General features: G+C 32.4%; 1 long non-coding RNA gene across 1 annotated transcript; it reads right to left on the reverse strand.

Annotated features, from left to right (window-relative positions):
• Positions 1 to 6,464: 6,464 nt before the first annotated feature.
• On the reverse strand, positions 6,465 to 13,931 carry LOC141458993 (uncharacterized). Its single transcript, XR_012461339.1, has 2 exons — positions 10,409 to 13,931; positions 6,465 to 10,090 (listed from the first exon to the last, which is right to left on the reverse strand). It is a non-coding gene; the product is annotated as an uncharacterized lncRNA (long non-coding RNA).
• Positions 13,932 to 19,459: the final 5,528 nt, after the last annotated feature.

The raw sequence follows: 19,459 nt of genomic DNA on the forward strand, positions 1-19,459 counted from the left end.
CCCTACAATAAGCCTCACGCTTTAATGTAGTATAAATAAATAAATAAATATTAGGAGGGTATCAATTTAATAGATAGGTATTCCAAGCTTCCATAGCAATGGGAGAAGGCATTTTAACCTCGTATCTTCTAGTATATTTTATTCTTTTCCAAAAGTCTCAACTCTTCCTACAATCTCAAACTTTGTTACAAATATCTTCGTACAACTCAACTTTTTTAAACTTTATAACATTCATATAGTTTTTTTTACAAATAATATACGCTTGCAAGTTATTTATTAAATTTCCAGCTTCTATCATTTTTTTCAACTAAAGTTTTACACTTATAGCATTCCCGGTCAAACCATGCTTTTTTCAAATTATTTTCACCATATTTCACATGTTTAAACATACCAACCTCACAGGCATGATTCTCAATCGATTTTATTCACTTTTTATTTAAGCAATCTGCTGTTTCCCAAGCAAAATCTACTTGCACATGTTTACTACAAATCATTTTCTCATGCTACAATTCACTTCATTTTCAATTCCATACAAATTTTCAGCAAGTCAAATAGTTTTTACCTAGTTTTATATTACCACGTAACTTTAAGGACAAAACAACAGGCAAATGCTCTCAGTTAATTAACATAAAAATCATCAATAAAATTAATACACTTTTCATTTGCCCAAACCAAATCTATCACGGAACACCCAACACAACTTGAAAAAGTAAACTGTCCGGGACTGTCTCAATTAGATCGCCCATTAATTCAAACTAAACACTTTTCTTCCATAATTTTAACCAAGTTAATACCCAACTTCTGCCTAAAGACAAACTCCAAGCCCAATACAAAACTCAAACATTTCAATCTTAAAACATCTTATTATTTTACAAAAAGAAAAACCTGTGTGCCAAATCTTTAACTTAGCGGCTGGACGCTCTTTCTCTTATCTTCATTGGCCAAACTTAAATCCTGTACATGTCAACTCACCTAAAAAATAGTATTACCTAACTGCTTTACTTACTCAACTCCGCTTCCAGCTCCACCATTTTCTATTCGCTAGATTCACTCAACCAAAAAATCCAACCAGTCCGTCCGCTTTCAAAAACATTTAAATCACTCCTCATTCAACTCCACCAATTCCAGTCCATTTAACCAATCAAATTGCTAGTGTCAGTCAACTTCTACATACTAGCCTCAAGTCACTTTTATTTTACTGTAAACCACTACAGTATTCATTATTTTCATTTTAATTTCCCTCAATTTTTTCGGGCGGGCGGGGCGGAATCACTTTTTTTAAAAATACCCATTTCAATCAACTCGTTCCACTGAAAAATCAACAATAAAATAAAATAAACACAACTTTATTTCAACCCATCCTCATATACAGTCACTCCCATTAATATTCAGACAGACAGTACATACACAAGTTAAAAATTCACCAAAATTAAAAGTGACACCGAATTTATTCAAATTTTTATAAATTCATTTCATTTTATAGTTACTATTAATTAATAAAAACTATTTTATCAAGTACATAAAAATGTTTTCGTAGATTAAAAAAAAATATATATGTATAATAATAAGTGCAAATTCTACCTCTCATAAATATTGGCACACTATTATAATTCATAGTTTGTCCAAGCTTTTGCCCCAATATTTATACAATTTGGAAATATATATAGCAGCGTTATATATTAAAAGAATTCAAAAAGATCACCGACTTAGTGCTCCCAAACTTCAATGTCAAATTTTTCACTTCTTCACAGAGCAAAAAATGTTCGCAGAGTGCTAAGAAAACTCCACTATCATCGTAGGGTAGCCTGCAAGGATTCTTTTGTCAGTAACATAAATCCTATTAAGAGAGTGAAATTTGCCGAAAAATATTTTAATGGAAGTAGTGACTTTTGCAATCATATACTCTAGCGATGAATCAAAATTTTATGTTCTTCAGTCTGATGCAAGGGTTATGGTCTGGAGGAAAGCGAATGCTCAACTCGAAAACAAGAATTTACAGCCAACTTTAAAGGGTTTTAAAGCTGCACCTCCGGGTGGAGGTGGGTCAGTTATGGTTTCGGGCTGGATGTCCGCATCAGCATTTCCACAATTAGTCTTTATTCATGGAATGATGGACAAAATGGTTTATAGTAATATATTAAAAAATAATTTGAAAAAAACTGCCAAAAAATTGGGTACTTTAGGGTCTTTTAAATTCTACCAAGATAACCACCCCAAATATATAGTTGCCCAAAAGTTTTACAAACCTCTCCGCAGTCTCCACATCTTAATACCATTCAACATTTATGGCAATATTTAGCTAGTGCTTTAAGCAAACGAGTAATATCTAACAAAAATTCATTAAAACCATGTTTCCTGCAAGAATGGGAAAAAACACCACCTTAATTAACCAAAAACTTCTTTCATCCATGCCTCATCCTTTCAGGGCTGTTGTAAGTCAAAATAGTAGCAGATTTTAAATATTCAACATTTAAACTCTACCACTTCTGGTGTCCCAATATTTTTCACAGCCTTATTTTACACTTTTTCAAAAAGTCCTACCCAACAGTTTGCAATTTCATCCATTTATACTTATATATAATTTCTACACATGTTGCTAATGTTATTTAAAACAAAAAAAATACAAACTTTTCTATGTAGTATTAATGCCAGTCACTGTACATTTTACTACAATCATATTTCCTTCATTTCCTCCTCTTCTTGTCTACATTCAATAATGCATTTTCTTTTCCAATCCATCTTACTTCCTTTCCATTTTTTACAACCAATTTTCATCCTCCAAAAGAAATTCTCTTTAAAAAAATAAAAACTATAAAATCTAAACATCAGGTAAATGCCATATACAATTATTCTAAACAGTCTCTTACAATTACAACTTTTCTTTTACTTTATCTTCATTTCTCTCCTCATAACTTTTTTTCTTATTTTCAACTTTATATTTTATTTCCAACCATCTCTCTTTTACAAATCTTATTTCAACTTATAATTATTATTATTATTATTATTTCTTTTCATTTTATTTCATTTTTTTTTTTAAACTTTTATTACTCTTATTTTATTTTACTTTTGTATTTCTATTTTATTCTTATTTTTATATTTTCTACTTAATATTATTATTATTACTTATCTACTTTTATGCTTCACTCACTTCCTCAAAAGCGTATGTAACCCTAATAGCAATAAATTAACCTCTACACATAAATTGTCTATATCAAATTCTATTCTATTCAATTCTATTTTTCATTCTTAACAATAAATCAAGTGATAATCCTCACTAGCGCCACCAGCAGGACAGTAGTTGCTCCAGTCACTGCCTTCATCTTATTTCCAAACAAAACATCTCTTTTCAAGTGTCCCTACCTACGTAGCTAGCTACCATTTCCGCTATTACTATTCCAATACTTACCTATCTCCTTCATACAAAAAACACTTCTTTTCCCAATTAAATAAATAATAATCATAAAATTCAACAAAATCATTCAAAATTCTCCATTTCTCTTCCTTTCTTTAAATCTATTATATTTTATTTTATTTCCATTTTCCCAAAATTTCATTACAAGTACCCTTTAATTTACACATAACCTTTACCTATGCATTTCTTCATTTTTTTAATCAATCAATTTTCAAACTTATACTGCTCTTACATAAAAACCATTATTTCATTTATCTCAACCTTCAAGCACAATCCTCCTAGCCAATCACATAGCTAGTCTCCCTACCTCACTCTCCCTCTCACTCTACTGGCTGGCTGGTGTGCCTCGCTTTACAACTAGCTAGCTACATATACATATGCCTGCCCGCACCGGCTAACTGCCTGTTCTGCCTACTTCACTGCTCTCACTGCCTCGTACGCTTCTTCGCTGCTCCGCCAATACATCTCCCCACACATTCCCATATTTCTGTCCGGCCCTACGCCTGCCTCCCTTCATTCATTGCCTTCCCTTCTACATACCTACATCAACTCACCCAACACTATTTATTTTATTTATTTATTTTTACATCCGTTTACATAGTTGTACAATACAGATGGGGTGGGTTTGACAAACAAAAACAAACTAATCAATAACAAGAAATAGAAAAATTGAAAATGAAAAGTATTACTTTTACAGACGAGGAAAAAAGAAAAAGCGATTAATGTAATAAAAATAATGATAATAATAGTACAATGCAATATAAAATAAAATGAATTTAACCAAAATAATACTAAATAAGGGCAATGGATTTAAAAAGATAACAATAATATTTTGAACATAAATGTTTCCAGTAAGTGATTTACAAATCCAAATATACAATAATTATGAATTAGTCTACAACACTGTATTATTCATTCAATAAAAATGACCTCAGTTTTAAAAAGTTGCAAACAAAATAGAATATATCATAAATTTGCTCCACTTTAGAGATATATAATAACTCATTCACATTTCTGAAGACGTATTTATTAATATATTTAATTCTAAAGTGCCCGTAGAAGGGACACGACCAAAAAAGATGATGTAGATTTTCTGCACATTGATGACACAATTTACAACTTTCATCAAGGTTGATCGTATACTTGGTGTTATCTATATATACTCTTAAATTTTTTCCTGAGGCTAATCGCAGCTGGCTAATGACTCTCTTCATTGCATAGGGAGCATTAGCAGACAAAAATTGTGACAATCAATATATCTAATGCTGTTAAAGAGTGCACTAAAAGAGGAGTTAGCAGCCCGGTTACAATCATAATTATACAGAACGGCACGATAATCATTTAATATTTTATGTTTGTTGCTCTTCAAGTGAGTCACATCTAGGTTATTCCAAACATGGCCGTGACCTGCCTCAATAAATAGACATTTCAGTTGCAAGACCCAGTTGTGTTTGACAGAATTACTAGAGGATTTATCTAAAGAGAGAAGCTTGTCGAAACCTACTTTAGGAAACCTATTATTAGGCATGCTTAATAGTTTGATTAGCCAGCTGATAGCAGACTTAAAAACAATAAGTTTCAACCTGATTTGCCCTGTCTCTAAACGAATCATATAACTTGGAGTGTTAATAGGCCAAAAAAATAAAGACCTAAAAAATTTAGATTGTATAATTTCAATTTGGTCACAGTATCGTAACGCCCAAAGTTCACAACCATAAAGCAAAACAGAACAGACTGTACTTTCAAATAATCTGAGTAGGGAGGGCCATGAATTTAATTTTGATTTAGTACAAGCTCCTCTTAACATATTCATTGCAACGACAGACTTCGAAATCATATCTTTGCTTGCTGCAAGGAAAACACCTGAGTTCGAAAATGTTATACCCAAATACTTCTGAGTGGCGACTATCTCCAGAGGAGCACCATTATAATAGAATGCTTCTTTACTCTTCTTATTACGACCTTTCTTAAATATTAACATTTTAGATTTACTAACATTGACTTGTAGGTCGTTCAAACTGCAATAACGCTCCAAAGCCGTTAACTTTCTTTGCGCTTCCACTGCCGTGTCCGAAAGTAGAATGACATCATCTGCATAAAGCAGTGCTGCCACTCCCGTTCTGTGATCTAAACTGACGGGGCTGCAGTTATTATTCAAAAGAAACTGATCCAAATCGTTTATAAAGATAGCAAAAAGCAATGGGGAGATAGTATCTCCCTGAAGCACCCCTCTACAGACAGACACCTCCTCAGTATAGGAATTACCAACTTTAACCCTCAAACTAGACAAACCGTACAGACCTTCCAATATCTTGATCCATTTTGCACTGATGCCGTAAGAGAACAATATATTCCATAACAAGCTCACCCAACACTAATACCCATGTAAATCCTACAATCTTACAAGTAAATTAACCCTATTCCTTCCACTAAACAAAACTTTCAACATATAAAACTCTTATCTCTCTTAACTAACCCAAACAAAATTATAAAACATTATTTTTCCACCCAACTTCCAAAACCTTTCACTACTTCCTTCATTTACCAACCACACACAGCCACACTTCCTCTTATTTCTTTCTACACCTAAACTTTCTTATAAACAATGTCATTATTTTTACACAATCAAAAAATTACTATTTTCCTTTAATATATTCATTTAATTTTTCAAAAATTTACATAGTATCATCCACAAAAATATACATTTCTTTTTTTATATCAATCAAATAACAAACATAGTATATTCTCAATATTCATAATCAATACAAACAACTAATCATAACAGTACTATTCTTTAAACACTAATATTAATCAAAATACCCAATTTCACTACATTCAAAAACATTAAACAACCAAAACACACTCACTCAAACCTTCCATCTGGTTACAATTTCACTAAACTCGCGCCATAATCACGCATCAAATAAACTACTCCAACCAACAAACAAACAAACTTTCCTCAAATTATACACACATTAATCAACAACCAAATTCATTTTTTTCAAACATATTTCAATCAAACTTCACACACTACACAACCACTTCTACTTCCCTCACAAAACATACCACTCACTACACACATCATACTTTAATTCTTTCTTCATCATATTTCATCAATGTACAATCAATTTTATACATTCATACAAATTCTCAACTATATTTCTATATTCACAAATTTCTATAATATACATACAGTGTCTACATACCCCACAATATTTCACAAATTTTCAAAATAAACACTTATTACAGTCAAAATCTCAAACTATTCTTACTAAATATATGTATCTCCTCAACAAAAACTTACACTTTCAAAACTCAACTATAAGGGTTGATTAAACGCCAAAAGATACACAAAATTAAACTCCCATTTCACTACTTCCTTTTAAAAGCAGTAACAAAAATAAACTCCAATTACACTACTGCTCCCTAAAAGGCAATCATTTTCAATCCAACCACAATTCATTCATGTAAATCCCTTCACTCATTCACTACTTCCTCTTAGTACCTGTAACAGCATCATGGCACTTCACAGCCACCTACAGCACCTTTAATCACTACTTCCTGCTAAATTTTATCAAAATCCCACAAACCCTTTTACAAATATTCCTAATCATAGTTTTACAAACGGTCGGCCAAACTCCCCTCCTCCACACTTTAAAAGTGCAAATCTCCACAATATTTACATTCCAATCACACTTCATTCATTCAAATCTCTTCACTTGTCCATAATTTAAAACCATTCCTATACTTCCCCTTAAAAACTGTAACAGCACAACGTCGCTCTCATCTTACGTATTTCATGTGTCACAACGCACATTAATACTTAAATTAAATAATCAACCATTTTCATATCCTAACATTCCAAACATTAATCAAACAAGCCACTTCACATATCCTTTCCCACCGAGATAAAACAAAAATATGTAAACTTTTCTTACGCACTCTATCTACATATTAAAACTGTCCGGTAGGACAGTTGTATAAGGATTGATCGTCAAAAAGTGCACGAAAAAGCGTAACGTTAAAAAACACCCAACTTTGACAATTTTTTTCTCTTTTTCTATAAAAGATAAAATTCCCAAATTTTCTTTAAAATATAGGGCAAACCCTCCTTTATAACTGTAATTTTTTTGCAACCCCCCAGACCTAATAGATTTTGAGAAAAAAGTTGCCGAAAATGAGCAAAAACGGCATTTTCAGAAATTGTTGTTGTTGTTCTTCTTCTTCTTCTTCTTCTTGTTGTTGTTGTTGTTGTTACCTTTTTTGTAAACTACGTAGCGCCTAAACGCGAGAACCGATTTTCATGAATGAGGTGACATTCGATTCGGAATTTTATGTAGATGTGCCTTTTGGGGGTCTCGACGCTGAACACCGAATTAGAGAGGAGTTAGCCCCTTTATGTAAGGCCCCCTTCAAAATTATTATTACTAATTACTCTGTAAATCTTAGCCCGATTTTGATAAAATTTGGTAGGATGATAGAGTTAGGGCTCCCCTACGTAACATTAAAGCGGCGATCTGCTCTTACACTAGTTAAGGGGAAGTATAGCAATCGTTTCAAATTATCGACAAGTGAACTGATTTTCATGAATGAAGTGTCATTCGAATCGAAATTTTGTACAGATTTGCACTTTAAAAGTCTCGTCGCTACGCCTCATATGGAGGGGAGTTTGCCCCACCCAAGTAAGGCCGTTTCTAAAACTATTATTACCAATATTTCTATAACGCTTTGTCCGATTTTGATAAAATTTAGCACGAAGAAGTGATTAAAGCTCCTCTACATGGCTGTGAAGTGCCATCATGATCTTACACCTACTAAGAGGAAGTACTGAAATCGTTAAAATTTTCAATTGGTGAACCTATTTACATTAATGAATTGTCGTTCGATTCAAAATCTTTGCCTCTTTGCCTTTTAGGGAGAAGTACTGTAATCGCCCGTTTATTTTTCTTACTCCTCTTAAAAGGAAGGTCTGAAATCGCAGTTTAAATTTGCTTTTTACGTACAAATACCTTCCTATTTTATATAAAAAGGCTTTCTCAAAAAAATTGTTATATTGAGGATGGTTTGGGGACCGCAACTATAATCATTCTTTAAAAAGATCTCTCCAGTGGTAGTTACGGTTCCTACTTAACACCTTATCAGGTTATAATGTTAGAATTGCTTATTCCAAATTTAAAAAAAACAGTAAAGCAGATATGTAACTTTGCAAAATAGACAAAAATGAAAATCTATCCAAAAGGTACAAAAATCTCCTTAAAAAAAAACTTACAGTTTAAAAAGTTAAGTATAAGGGTTGATTAAACGCCAAAAGGTACACAAATCAGCAAGTACCCAACATTTCATTCAAGCTTAGTTGATATAATTTAAGTAATTTTGCTGCATTAACTTTTCCTTCACATTTTTTAGAATTTATTAGATGTCACAGAACCTTATGCTGGCCATTTTCATCTACAAAAAATTTGTTCAAGTAGCACTGTAGATTGACTGTAATATCTATTAATCTATAATAATCAAACTATTAATTACAGGTTAAAAAGAAAACGTTATAAAGAATAAAAAAAATTACGAGGCTACAAAATTTAAAAACTTTTTTAAAAAAATGCTTACACCAACATACATCAATGATTTCGATTATTTTATTTTTAATAAAAATCGTCTGTTTAAGTTCATTCTTCGATTAAAGTAATTGTTACTTTATGTAGTAGTCAAACGTTTATAATAATAGGTAATAATTATCTGGCTTTATAGAAAATAATATAGTTTTCTTCAATCACACTCTCAATGTAGCTGTTCTTCTCACAATGTTATATATATGTTATGTAATATAAAATAAATAAGTATTGCATACTTTTAGGACAGCTAATTATTCCAGTATTTTACTGTAAGTAAAATTAAATTACAATTGAGAAATGAATAATTGTTGAATAATCTACTTGTTATTAACTGTGTGTTATTTGTGCTCACGAATATTTCGGTTAGACGAATTCAAGTCTGAAATATTGTTTTAAATCCTCCGTGATTCAAATTTAAACAGTAGCCGACTCTAACTTTGTCTTTTTCTACTTTAACATGCATGTATAAGATGTGACAACTTCAGAATAAAGGGCATATTAAAGATAAATCAGAAGAATAATAATTATTTGGAATAGAGTTAAAATAAAGTACCTATTTAAAAACGAAGATATAATATACATTTTATCATAAGTATAACCAAATAATATTATGAACGAACTGGCCAGCATAAGGGTCTGTGACATCTAATAAATTCTAAAAAATGTGAAGGAAAAGTTAATGCAGCAAAATTACTTAAATTATATCAACTAAGCTTGAATGAAATGTTGGGTACTTGCTGATTTGTGTACCTTTTGGCGTTTAATCAACCCTTATACTTAACTTTTTAAACTGTAAGTTTTTTTTTAAGGAGATATCAAAATTCAATTCATTCATTTACTTTTTTCATAATAAAAACATTCATCAAACAATCCCATCGACTTTAACTAAATTATTAAACAAAAAAAAAATTATCACAAATTTATTTCTATTCAAAAATTACAATTAAATCTACATTGATTCCCGTACGGTCCGCTTGTATTCTCCCTTACTAGTCAAATGCCTCTTCACCGGGCTGGGGTCGGGCTTTATACTCGCTCCTTCTTACTTCACCACCCTTCTTCTTTCCTAAAACAATTCAACATTATTTATTTCTTCAAATACTCACTTAATCATTTATTCTCATATTCAAAAATCATACTTAAAACAAAATTCATAACAACTATTTCTCTTACAATAATAATAACAACATTTCCATTATATTCAATCTACATAAATACAATATCAACTTTCTTCTTTAACTACATCAACTCAATTATCTTTTATTCTCCAACAAAAATCATCACAATACAACAAAACACAAATTATGGTGAATATAAATAAATAAAAAATACATTCAAAAAACACATCAAATGCATGCAGAGTAAACTAAATCAGGCAATGTACCGAGTTAGATTTACTCGCTGGTGTTCCATCATTGTCCTTACGTCTCGGCTTAATTCACATAATATGTGCAAAATCTTTTCAATATATTAGTAACTTTGCCAAAATTATCTTTTTCATGAGGTGTCATTGGTAAAAAGGCTTGTCTGCAAATGTGGAAACAGTCAAAAATGGACAGAGTTATTCCTTCATTTTAAACACAATAATATTCCTTGTCAAAATATTTTGAAAATTCTAGAATTCCTGCTCTCCCTTCCACCAACAAATGCAGCAAGAGAACATCTTTTTTTCTAGTATCAATAAAATATGGACAACTGAAAAAATGCAGTTCAACATTAAAACTTTTAAATCTATATTAAGTGTAAAATATAATTTCACCAATTCATGTCAAATATTTCAACACATTTTAATAAATGATCCCAATCTATTGCAAAGTATTCACTCCAATCAAAAATATCACCGTCAAAGAAAATCACAATTTTTTTTAAATCAAAAATTTTATTTCATTAAAAATCATCATGTTCAAATATTATTTTTTACAAATATTTTTATACGTAGTTACTGTTGGAACCCCAACTTTACTTTCCTATATAATTGAACAGCTACATAATTTTTTTAAATATAAGCAATGTATTTTTATATGTATATATGTTTTTTTTAATAAATAAAAATAAAATAGATAAAGAGGCAAATAGCCCATTTTAAAAGTCTTTCTCAACACTCTGGAATGGCAGATTGCTTCTTTCGACGGTACATATATATTGAAGAAAGAAGAAAGTGCAGTAGAAAGAGCCGCATTAGTACACCAGCTACAGAGGCAAGCAGAATCACCAGCGCTACCACAGAGTGAGATACGAGCGAGGACCAGGCCAATTGGTACCGGGGTTTATCGGGGTGCTGGCCACACTGCCGGGGCTCCCAAAGCCGGTTCACTGGTATTACCTTACGGCCCTTTTCAGGGCCTCTCACTTCACTTCAGGGCCACTCAACTATGTGGTTTCCCCGCTGGGGAGCGCCATAAGCGATTCGTGGGCCGATATATTTTTGTAACTGGTCCTTGTCAGGACCACCAAGTTACGTGTACCCTCGAGCGGTGAAAAAAAATAGCTTCTATACTGGACTACATCCCTCGGCCACATAAGTATACAACAGTTACCAACAATTAATAATAAATACATTTTTCTGCAGGTATACAATAAAATATATATAACTAAATTCTAATTCTCATTTGTCCCGCTTTGTCTCAATGAAAATATGCTCACTTCATTCTTCACCATAAATTATTCATTTCTCAATTCTAATTTCATCTACTCACTCCCTCTCTATAATTCACTCCTACTTCAACAAAACTACTTCCTTCCATAAAACTTATTACAAATGTATACTTTACTTTACTATACATCATATCCTTCTCCTTATTATTATTACATATTTTTAATGCTTCACTAACACATCCAACAACCAATTTAACTTCCAACTAACGAGAAAAACATCAAATTTCAATAAACAAACTCATTAACATTTCCTTTTTCCTACTTTTCACAATTTTCACCTTCCATCATCACTTTTTTGTAATGTGGTGAAACAAACAAGGAAATAACACACAGCTCGATAGAACACTATATTTTTGTAATAATAATACAAATAAACTTATATTGCTCACCCCAGCTAGGTTACTCTATAACCTTTTTTTGCACGTTGCTATGTCCATATCGACCCGTCATTACATATCGATCATTTGTCACTACAACTTCTTCTCTTCCACTTTCTTCTAAATTATTACATCCATTTCCTACATACTTTTTTCACTTCAACAAAATACATAAAATAACCATCTAATACAAATATAACAAATTATCAACAATTTACCATCCAACATTTCCCATCAATCGCTCAAATAAAACAACTCCTCTTTTTCCCAACCTTTCCACAAATATATTGTCCTCTTCAGTGCCTCCATATTACAAATACAAAACAATTTTCAGTCACTAACATAGAAAAAAAAAACAGTAATACAAAAATAAACAGTAAAATACAATAAATTCTTTATAATTATTCAAACTTACGTCGCTAGGCGGCTTGCTTGAGTTACACAAACTAACAGCCACAAATATTAGTGCTAATATGCCATTTTACAAACACATTACTCTCCAATTTGCTCTTGAATCTTATTGAAATCGTGGGCCAGTCATGTACACAAATTTACGCAATCTATCATTAAGTCCACACACAACTTTCAAAAAAGCTTCTTAAATATTCAAATTAAAATCTGCTATTGCAACCTTCAACAAATCAACAAACCGATTCACTTACACAAATCTCCTGCACATCAACTTATTCCAGCCAATATCATAAAACATTTTCAACCAACACAACTATCACCCCACAATCAAATTTTTAATCACAACAAAACAAATCTCATCAAAAAGTTAAGTCTGCTATAGCAAAAGAAACAATCTCTGCTAACAAAAGAAAATTCCTTAGTCAATTTAACTCACACAGCAATTCCTCAAAATCTTAGTCAATTTCTGTCCTAAATTTGCCATGGATCACAATGTCAAAAACGTTACAACTTTTCATTTCATTAGTAGCCTTCAATATACCTTATTATTTATTCATAATACACAGTGATAGGCATCTTATCCCATCGCAATCAATTAACGCCATTACTAACTGTGTACATGCACCACAAACAACAACATACACAAACACACCACTTACTTCACAAACTATCCAACCAAACACACACTTACTTAACCAATAACCCGGACATATTAATCCTACCCTCTCACAAAACTAATCAAACGGTAGCAATTAAAAAAACTTATTATCAAAGTAAAATCCTACAACTCATTTCCCACAAACATACATAATATGTACAAAACTCAAAAACCATCCTACCAATACAATCAATAAAATCACTATCCAACTTATTAACTGCATTTTCAATCACTGCTTTATTAACACATTAGAACCAAAATCCTTAATCAACAACTCCCCATTAGCTCCAATAATCTATCGCTTGCTTAAAACACATAAACATAACTTCCCTCTTAGGCCCATCATCTCTTTCATATGTTCACCCACCTATCAACTTACCAAATATTTACCCAACATTCTACAGCCCTTATCCAACAACCAGTATAATCTTCAAAATTCCTTACGACTTAAAGGCAAATTCATAATACCACACAAACATTTACTCATCTCCTTCCATCTTTCATCCCTCTGCAACCAACATAGATTAAAACTGTCCGGTAGGACAGTTGTATAAGGGTAGATCGTCAAAAACTGCACAAAAAAGCGTAACGTTGAAAAACACCCAACTTTGACAATTTTTTTCTCTTTTTCTATTAAAGATAAAATTCTTTATTTCCAAATTTCTTTTAAAATTTAGGGCAATTCCTCCTTTATAACTGTAATTTTTTTGGCAAAACCCAGATTTAATATATTACGAGAAAAAAGTTGCTGAAAATGAGCAAAAACGGCATTTTCAAAAATTGCTCTTGTTTCTTGTTGTTGATACCTTTTTTCTAAACAACGTAGCGCCTAAACGCGCGAACCGATTTTCATGAATCAGGTCATTCGATTCGGAATTTTATGTACATTTGCCTTTTGGGGGTCTCGACGCTGTACATCGAATGGGAGAGGAGATAGCCCCATTTATGTAAGGCCCCCTCCAAAATTATTATTACTAATTACTCTGTAAATCTTGGCCCGATTATGATAAAATTTGGTAGGATGATAGGGTTAGGGCTACCCTACGTAACATCAGAGCGACTTTCAGCTCTTACACTTTTTAAGGGGGAGTATAGCAATCGTTTAAAATTATCGACTTTCATGACCGATTTTCATCAATCAAGTGTCATTCCAATCGAAATATTCTACAGATTTGCACTTTTAAAGTCTCGACGCTATGCCTCATAAGGAGGGGAGTTTCCCCCTCACAAGTAAGGCCCTTTCTAAAACGATTATTACCAATATTTCTGAAACGCTTAGTCCGATTTTGATAAAATTTAGCACGAAGAAGTGGTTAAAGCTCCTCTACGTGGCTGTTAAGTGCCATCATGCTCTTACACCTACTAAGAGAAAGTATTGCAATCGTTAATATTATCAATGAGTGAACCGATTTTCATCAATAAATTGTCGATCCATTCAAAATCTTTAATGAGTAATTAGTAATAATAATTTTGGAGGGGGCCTTACATAAAGAGGGCTAACTCCTCTCCCATTCGATGTACAGGGTCGAGACCCCCAAAAGGCACATCTACATAAATTCCGAATCGAATGACACCTCATTCATGAAAATCGGTTCACGCGATTAGGCGCTACGTTGTTTACAAAAAAGGTAACAACAACAACAACAACAACAACAACAACAACTATTTCTATAAATGTCATTTTTGCTCATTTTCGCCAACTTTTTTCTCGAAACCTATTAGATCTGGATTGTTGCAAAAAATTACAGTCATAAAGGAGGGTTTGCCCTTTATTTTAAAGAAAATTTGGGAATTTTATCTTTTATAGAAAAAGAGAAAAAAATTGTCAAATTTGGGTGTTTTTCAACGTTACGCTTTTTCGTGCAGTTTTTGACGATCGGACAGTTTTAATACAATTAACAAAAGTAAAATTGTAGAAATAAATGCATTCATAAATTATAATTTAATCTTAAATAAATGAAAGAAGTAATAGAAATATGTACATTATTGACCATAATTTAAAATAAAAATCTATTCATTGCTCCCATACACATCTCACAATTGCAGCAGTGCAGTACCACCAAAATCCGATAGAAAGCATGACCTGGCCCTATGCCCGTACATTTACAAGTGAAGTTATAATTGATCATTTTTACTTTTTCTTTCAATTATTAATACTTTTTTTAAAATAAAGAATAATAATGCAACAAATAATAAATAATAAGTTCCGTAAATCAAAATCAAGTAAAAAGTGAAATAGTTGAATAATTTTTACCATTGAAAACAACACTTAAATTCATTATCAGTGGATGGTATTAAGTTAAAGAGAATGAATAGACCCAAAAATGAACAATTAAAAACTATAAAATTCATAAAATACAATAATGAAATACGTTTGATTCTCGTAGGATCCGGCGTAAGAATGGCTTACTTAACCATGACAGCTATGTGGGCAGGAGGTGGGGTTTCCCTTAGCCGTTAATGTAAACTTCTTCATACTAACAGCAAAAATGAAATAAATAGAAAATTTCAAAAATGAGATGTACAAGTTTAAGAAAATACATTTCATAAAAATGTTCTACTGAAGCAAAATGATACAAATTATAACAATTACTGTTAAATTCTCTTATTTTAGAAAACTTGAATAATAATCCAAAAATGCATCATAACGAGTCTTTGATGAAGGCAGCAAGCTAGTAAAAAATGAATAACTTATTTATTTTATATTACGTATGTACAACATTGTGGGAAGAAAACCTAGATTGAAAATGTAATTGAAGAAAACTATATTATTTATGATAAAGTCAGATTAATTATTATCTATAATTATCAACGTTTGACTACTACGTAAAGTAACAATTAGTTTAATCGAAGAATGAACTTAAACCTACGATTTTTATTTAAAAATAAAAATAAATAAATAAAATAAACAAAATCATTGATGTATATTGGTGTAAGCATTTTTTGAATAAAGTTTTTGAATTTTTTAGCCTAATAATTTTTTTTATTTTTTATCACGTTTTTCTTTTTAACATGTTATTATTAGTTTGATTATTATAGATAAATAGATATTACAATCAATCTACAGTGCTACTTGGAACAAATATTTTGTAGATGAAAATGGCCAGCATAAGCGTCTGTGACATCTAATAAATTCTAAAAAATATTAATGAAAATTAATGCAGTAAAATTACTTAAATAATATCAATGAAGTGTTAATGAAATGTTGGGTACTTGCTGATTTGTGTACCTTTTGGCGTTCAATCAACCCTTATGCTTAACATTTTAAACTGTAAGTTTTTGTTAAAGAGTACACAATTAGTACTCAACATAATTCCCAAAAAATGCAACACCATAAAACAATACACACAGATACCGCTTCACAACTTTCTACAACTTTTCAAACATTCTTGTCACCGAGGCTATTTTTCCTACAAACAACATTTCTACAAACAAAATTTCCGCGTAGCCATCGCAACTTGTCTCAGCCCAATATTAACGGACATCATAATCACACAATACTTCACACTTGCCTTAAACAACTTTCCTTTCAAATACCATTTATGTACAAATATGTCCATCATCTCTTAACTGCAGTCCCTAACGAAAACATTAACCAATTAATCACTGTTGGAACCCCAACTTTACTTTGCTATATAATTGAACAGCTACATAATTTTTGTAAATATAAGCAATGTATTTTTATATGTATTTATGTTTTTTTTAATAAATAAAAAAAAAATAGAAAAAGAGGCAAATAGCCCATTTTAAAAGTCTTTCTCAACACTCTGGAATGGCAGTTTGGTTCTTTGGACGGTTCAGAGATAGCGAAACAGTCGCGTCGCCAGCGCACGGCACGGTCGGCTTTGCTATATAAAGGGCAGAATCGGCCGTGTCTGCATCAGCCAAAGAAAATTTTTAAACATGGAAACATCAACAATGGCTACACTAGCTTGAAGGTTGCTGACTGGGCCTTACTTTAAAAACCACCTGGATCTCTGTACCGGACCAGAAAAAAAATATCCATCACTTATTGCATATATATTGAAGTAAGAAGAAAGTGCAGTATTCAGAGCCGCATTAGTACACCAGCTACAGAGGCAAGCAGAATCACCAGCGCTACCACAGAGTGAGATACGAGCGAGGACCAGGCCAATTGGTACCGGGGTTTATCGGGGTGCTGGCCACACTGCCGGGGCTCCCAAAGCCGGTTGACTGGTATTAGCTTACGGCCCTTTTCAGGGCCTCTCACTTCACTTATTCTGTGGGCTCGCGCTGTCTTCAAGCTATTCTCGGAGCGGCCTTACCCAACATCGAGATCGCCCTTTTTCAGGGCCACTCAACTGTGTGGTTTCCCCGCTGGGGAGCGCCATAAGCGATTCGTGGGCCGATGTATTTTTGTAACTGGTCCTTGTCAGGACCACCAAGTTACATGTACTGTTGGATCCTCGCAAGGAGTTGCGGCCCCCCTTGACCAGAATTTTCTTTGAGCGTCAATTGTCCATTGGCAGCATTGGTAGTTTGGACATAGTGGGGATGGTGGCCAGTGCAAGGAAGTTCAGTTGCCCTTGGGCACCTCAACAGAGATGGAACTGCAGACTGACTTTGAGTGCTGTGCGTCGGTCCGCCAAATTGATGGCGTCCTTCCGCCGGAGGAACATGTACCAGTGCTAATGAGGAGAGATTGTCTGTTAAGAATTGGACTTTAATGGCCATATTGTTATCATTTATTGTACCTTCTGTATCTGACATGTATGTAAGTCTTGTACATTCATTATTAAGAGAAAATTACTTGCCACCCCCGTATGGGGTTCTGATGATTCCAATAATAATTTATGTCAGGATACCTGTATGGTATTTGTAACTAGAGAATTCCCTGTGCACAGCCCTGTACATTTAATACATTGTCAAAACTATCCTTTCCAATACCGTGCCTGGTATTAGCGCTAAAAGAGTCAGAACTCTCGTTATATTAATTGGTCCTTGAATAATTATCCCCAATACCGTGTCTAGTAATTAAGAAAGAATTAAATATAGAATTTATTCATTTTGTTAAGTGCATTGTAAGTTGTCATTTATTCTTTAATTGTAATATAGACTTTATTCCTTTTGTTAAGTGCATTGTAAACGTTGTCATTTATACCTTAATTGTTAAATAAACATAAATTATATTTATATTTTTTCTAAGGGTATTTCAAGTGTTGGTGGTGTCCCCCACCCCTGATCCTTCTTCAACTAAATTAAAATTGGAATGGTCCAACACTTTGTTTTATATTAATTGACCCCCCCCCCCCTATTACACTCCTTTTCACCATCCCTCCCACACTTCATCTATTTCACAAACATTCATCGATTGGAAATATTTTTTACTTAAATATTCCTTTCATTTCAATACAAAAAACATTATAACGCTTTCTTAACATCATTTTCATTTTTCAAATTTCTTTCTTTTTCTCCATTACTCTTATAAAATACCAACAATTTCAAATAAAATATAAACACACAATGATCTAGTATGCAGGAGGAGTCAGTCCTCGTTACCTCGTTATTTTATCAACAGTTACAATTTCTATCCAATAATTTCCTACCCATTTCCCTTTCTCTATCTTCAATCCTCTTCAATTCAAGCAAGTTAACTCCAGTCAAGCTAGATAATCACAAAACTGCATTGCTTTAATTTATATTTCAGTAGCCTATTTTTCTCTTACCTTCTTCATTTTATATTTATCACAGCAATTGCAAATTAGGGATAGTACTTAATGTGTCTTCAACAAATATACTTTTCTTATTAAATGGCAAACCTAACTTTTAATCATATATTTTACTAAATTCCGTCACATTTCTTCTTATGTTTAATCCTTCCTGCCTCATTTTCATTTTAATTTACCTCAATTTTTTGCAGCGGGGCGGAATCACTTTTTTTTTAAATAGGCATTTGAATCAACTCGTACCACTGCAACGAGTCCGCTCAAATAGCCCATCACTACTGGCCAACACCCAAACTGCTCTCAAATCATTTCATTAATATTAATACTGTTCCCAATTCTTTCAAATAATCCTTTAATTTATCTAATACAAACTCTAAATCAAAACTTATTTCTATCTCCTCTTCCCTTTAATCTATTTACTTCCGATATGATACAATTTTACAAGTCTAAACGCGCTACCTCTCTTCAATATACCGCAACAATCACATCATCTTAATACCTTACGCACATCACATACTTCTTTTTCCAAATTCTCTTATTCACTTGCTCATACTCCAACAGTACTCTTGTTTAAAAGACCTCACTCTTAATGCAAGTAAAACTAAAATCATACATTTTTCAAACAGTACTCGTAAAAAGAAATTCCC

This window comes from Rhodnius prolixus, unplaced genomic scaffold, assembly GCF_049639745.1.
Source record: "Rhodnius prolixus isolate KJV_2025 unplaced genomic scaffold, Rpr scaffold_5, whole genome shotgun sequence".
In the NCBI taxonomy this organism is placed as follows: domain Eukaryota; kingdom Metazoa; phylum Arthropoda; class Insecta; order Hemiptera; family Reduviidae; genus Rhodnius; species Rhodnius prolixus.